General features: G+C 44.7%; 1 pseudogene; it reads left to right on the forward strand.

Moving 5' to 3' along the window:
- The window catches only part of LOC112070524 (CUGBP Elav-like family member 2), a 63742-nt pseudogene that overhangs the window by 13206 nt on the left and 44987 nt on the right, over window positions 1-5549 (forward strand).

Genomic DNA, 5549 nt, shown 5'->3' on the forward strand with positions numbered 1-5549 from the left:
GGAGAGAGAGACAGACAGAGAGGTGCGGAATTCGAGGAGAAGCAGAAGACACAGAGCGAAGAGACAGATAGAAGAGAGACGGAGCGGCAGAGACATGAGACACGAGACAGAGACTGACTAACTGACTGACTGAACTGAATAGAGAGTAGACGGACAGATGGAGAGAGACCGATAGAGAGAGACCGATAGAGAGAGACGGACAGATGAGAAGAGACGGACAGATGGAGAGAGATGGACAGATGGAGAGAGAGATGGACAGATGGAGAGAGAACCGATAGAAGAGAGACGGACAGATGGAGAGACGACGGACAGATGGAGAGAGAGGACAGAATGGAGAAGAGACGGACAGATGGAGAGAGACGGACAGATGGAGAGAGACCGGATAGAGAAGAGACGGACAGATGGAGAGAGACGGGACAGATGGAGAGAGACCGATAGAGAGAGACGGACAGAGATGGAGAGAGACGGACAGATGGAGAGAGACGGACAGATGGAGAGAGCGGACAGATGGAGAGAGACGGAGCAGATGGAGAGAGACGGACAGATGGAGATGAGACGGACAGATGGAGAGAGACCGATAGAAGATGAGACGGACAGATGGAGAGAGACGGACAGAGTGGAGAGAGATGGACAGATGGAGAAGAGGACGAGACAGATAGAGAGAGACGGACAGACTGGAGAGAGACCGGACCGATAGAGAGAGACGACAGATGGAGAGAGACGGACAGATGGAGAGAGACGGACAAGATGGAGAGAGACGGACAGATGTTGAAGAGAACGACAGATGGAGAGAGAACGGACAGATGGAGAGAGACATTGACACATTGGAAAGAATTAACAAAAAAACAGAGCAAACTAGAATGCTATTTGGCCCTAAACAGAGAAGTACACAGTGCAGAATACCTGACCCACTGTGACTGACCCAAACTTAAGGAAAGCTTTGACTATGTACAGACTCAGTGAGCATAGCCTTGCTATTGAAGAAGCGCCGCGTAGGCAGACATGGCTCTCAGAGAAGACAGGCTATGTGCACACTGCCCAAAATGAGGTGGAAACCGAGCTGCACTTCCTAACTCCTGCCCAATGTATGACCATATTAGAGACACATATTTCCCTCAGATCACACAGATCCACAAAGAATTCGAAACAAATCCAAATTTGATAAACTCCCATATCTACTGGGTGAAATTCCACAGTGTGCCATCACAGCAAGCAAGATTTGTGACCTGTTGCCACAAGAAAAGGGCAACACAGTGAAAACAAACAACCATTGTAATACAACCCATATTTATGCTTACTTATTTAACTGTGTGCTTTACCATTTGTACATTGTTACAACACTGTATATATTTATATATGACACTCGTAATGTCTTTATTGTTTTGAAACATTTCTGTATGTGTAATGTTTTACTGTTAATTCGTTTTGTTGTTTCACTTTTGTGTATTGTTCTACCTCATTTGCTTGGCAAGTTACACATGTTTCCTCATGCCAATAAAGCCCCTTGAATTGATTGAATTGAATTGAGAGACCGACAGATGGAGAGAGACGGACATATGGAGAGAGACAGACAGATGGAGAGAGACAGACAGGATGGAGAGAGACAGACAGATGGAGAGAGACCGATAGAGAGAGACGGACAGATAGAGAGAGACCGATAGAGAGAGACGGACAGATAGAGAGAGACGGACAGATGGAGAGAGACGGACAGATGGAGAGAGACCGATAGAGAGAGACGGACAGATAGAGACAGCTAGAGTATCAAAGCGCCCTGCTCACAACGTGACTTTTCAGGCTTAGCCAGGGGCATTATGGGTAAGACAGGGTACAGACAAAGACAACACACACACCACACAGCTGGTGAGAGCCAGACGATGGATCTCTGCTGTGTGTGTGTGTGTGTGTGTGTGTGTGTGTGTGTGTGTGTGTGTGTGTGTGTGTGTGTGTGTGTGTGTGTGTGTGTGTGTGTGTGTGTGTGTGTGTGTGTGTGTGTGTGTGTGTGTGTGTGTGTGTGTGTGTGTGTGTGTGTGTGTGTGTGTGTGTGTGTGTGGACGTGTTTAACTATTCTTGTGGGGACCAGAAGTCCTCTACAAGAATAGTAAACAAAGTAAAAATTGACCAACTGGGGACATTTTGTTAGGTCCCACAAGGTCAAATGCTATTTCTAGGGTGTTTAGGGTTTAAGGTTAGAATTAGTGTTAGGGTTAGAATTAAGTTAAATATTAAGGTTAGGAGCTAGGGTTAGTTGTAGGGTTAGGGTTAGGAGCTAGGGTTAGGTTTAGGGTTAGGATAAAGTTTAGGTTTTTGGGTTAGGGTTAGGGTTAAGGTTAGGGTTGGGTTAGGGTAAGAGTACGGGTTAGGATTAGGGTTAGGTTTAGGGTTAGGGGTAGGGAAATAGGATTTTGAATGGGACTGAATTGTATGTCCCACAAGGTTAGCTGTACAAGACTGTGTGTGTGTGTGTGTGTGTGTGTGTGTGTGTGTGTGTGTTGTGTGTGTGTGTGTGTGTGTGTGTTGTGTGTGTGTGTGTTGTGTGTGTGTGTGTGTGTGTGTGTGTGTGTGTGTGTGTGGTGTGTGTGTGTTGTGTGTGTGTTATGAGGTGGGCAGAAATAGAGTCAGTGTGATTGATACTGGGCTAGATTTAGAGAATCACTGTCATTGGTCTCTCTGCAGATCAAACAAGCACCTCATCTTTCATAAAGGAGAGAGAGAGAGAAAGAGAGAGAGATTGTATATAGACATAATATGACATTTGAAATGTCTTTATTCTTTTGGAACTTTTGTGAGTGTAATGTTTTCTGTATATTTTTCACTTGCTTTGGTATATGTAAACATATGTTTCCCATGCCAATAAAGCCTCTTGAATTGAATTGAATTGAGAGAGAGCGAGCGAGAGAGAGAGGTGTGGTAGCCATCTTGTCTGTGAAGTGTTTGCATGTTCACACTTTAAAAAAAACACTCATCAATCAATCAGCTCCATTCAACCTCTCTAAACCTGCAACAAGGGTACGAGGGACACACCTGGACCATGTCTGTCACAGTGTGTGTCTTTCCTACGCAACTTTCTCTTTAGTGTGTGATCTGTTGTGACTTTCAGTGGCCAGTTTGTATTGTGTCGGTGTGCTGTGACCAGTCAGTGTGTGTGTGTGTGTGTGTTGTGACTGAAGTGTGTGTCTGATGTAGTGTGTGTGATCTCTGAGTGTGTGCAGTCCTCACTAGGTGTGTGTGTGTGAGTCGGTATAGTATTGTAAAGGTGGGTTTGTCCTGTCTTTTCCAGATGCACCATCCCATTCAGATGAAGCCTGCAGACAGTGAGAAATCAAACGGTGAGTGATAACACACACTGGGTTGAGTATTACGTGGTCGGTGGTGTGTATGTGCTTCAGCGTCTCTGTGGCTCAGTGATCCTGTTTCAGAGAGAGAAAGAGAGATGTATGAATTATTAAAGTGTTCTGGGAGGGGGTCAGGGAGAGTTTAACTGTTTTGGCCCCACAGTGAACCAGCCTTTCTCCCTGCTTCTCTCTCTCTCTCTCACACACACACACACACACACACACACACACATACACACACACACACAGACAAATGGCTCTATTGCAGATGCGGTTACAACCCCATTTATCCAGCCATAAAGCTTTACTGCATCTGAGAGAAGCCAGACAGGGGCCACGTCCCAATACTAATAGCCTCTTTTCCTCATCCACTGGACCACTGAAAGTATAGAAGGATAGAGGGTAATAACATTGGGACAGACGGAACAGTACCACACCGAGAGAGACAGAGTCGTGTCATAAAGCCACTGACAGCACACAGGCATCACTTAAAGCTTAATAAAGCCGCTCGTAGTAGCATCTTCTAGACCCGACCCACGAAGGAAATACAATGCACTAGAAACCTATAGATCCAGCCATATAAGTCATGATGAGACCTTAATAATGCTTTACTGCTCCAGACATGGTGTGTGTGTGTGGTGAGAGAGAGAGAGACGCAGGGAGAAAGGCTGGTTCACTGTGGGGCCAAAACAGTTAACTCTCTCCTGACTCCAGAACACTTTATATTCATAATCTCTCTTCTCTCTTGAAACAGGATACTGAGACAGAGACGCTGAAGCACATAACACACACCGACCAGTAATACTCAACCCAGTGTGTGTTATCACTCACCGTTTGATTTCTCACTGTCTGCAGGCTCATCTGAATGGGATGGTGCATCTGGAAAAGACAGGACAACCACCTTTACAATACTATACCGACTCACACACACACACCTAGTGAGGACTGCACAAACTAGAGATCAACAACACTCTACATCAGACACACACTTCAGTCACAACACACACACACACACACACTGACTGGTCACAGCACACCGACACAATACAAACTGGCACTGAAAGTCACAACAGATCAACACTAAAGAGAAAGTTGCGTAGGAAAGACACACACTGTGACAGACATGGTCCAGTGTGTCCTCGTACCCTTGTTGCAGGTTTAGAGAGGTTGAATGGAGCTGATTGATTGATGAGTGTTTTTTTTAAAGTGTGAACATGCAAACACTTCACAGACAAGATGGCTACCACACCTCTCTCTCTCGCTCGCTCTCTCTCAATTCAATTCAATAAGAGGCTTTATTGGCATGGGAAACATATGTTTACATATACAAAGCAAGTGAAAAATTACAGAAACATTACACTCACAAAGTTCCAAAAGAATAAAGACATTTCAAATGTCATATTATGTCTATATACAATCTTCTCTCTTTTCTTCTCTCTCTCCTTATGAAAGATGAGGTGCTTGTTTGATCTGCAGAGAGACCAATGACAGTGATTTCTCTAAATCTAGCCCAGTATAATCACATACTGACTCTATTTTTGCCCCTCATACACAACAACACACACACACACACACACACACACACACACACACACACACACACACACACACACACACACACACACACACACACACACACACACACACACACACACACACACACACACACACACACACACACACACACAGTCTTGTACAGCTAACCTTGTGGGATACAATTCAGTCCATTCAAAATCCTATTTTCCCTAACCCTAACCCTAACCTAACCCTAATCCTAACCTACTCTTACCCTAACCCTAACCTAACTTAACCCTAACCCTAACCAAAAACCTAAACTTTATCCTAACCCTAAACTAACCCTAGCTCCTAACCCTAACCCTACACTAACTAGCTCCTAACCTTAATATTTAACTTAATTCTAACCTAACACTAATTCTAACCTTAACCTAAACCCTAGAAATAGCATTTGACCTTGTGGGGACTAACAAAATTCCCCAGTTGGTCAATTTTTACTTTGTTTACTATTCTTGTAGGCTTCTGGTCCCCACAAGAATAGTTAACACGTCACCACACACACACACACACACACACACACACACACACACACACACACACACACCACACACACCACACACACAACACACCACACACACACACACACACACACACACACACACACACACACAACACACACACACACACACACACACACAGCAG

Source organism: Salvelinus sp. IW2-2015, unplaced genomic scaffold (assembly GCF_002910315.2).
Source record: "Salvelinus sp. IW2-2015 unplaced genomic scaffold, ASM291031v2 Un_scaffold1350, whole genome shotgun sequence".
Lineage (NCBI taxonomy): Eukaryota > Metazoa > Chordata > Actinopteri > Salmoniformes > Salmonidae > Salvelinus > Salvelinus sp. IW2-2015.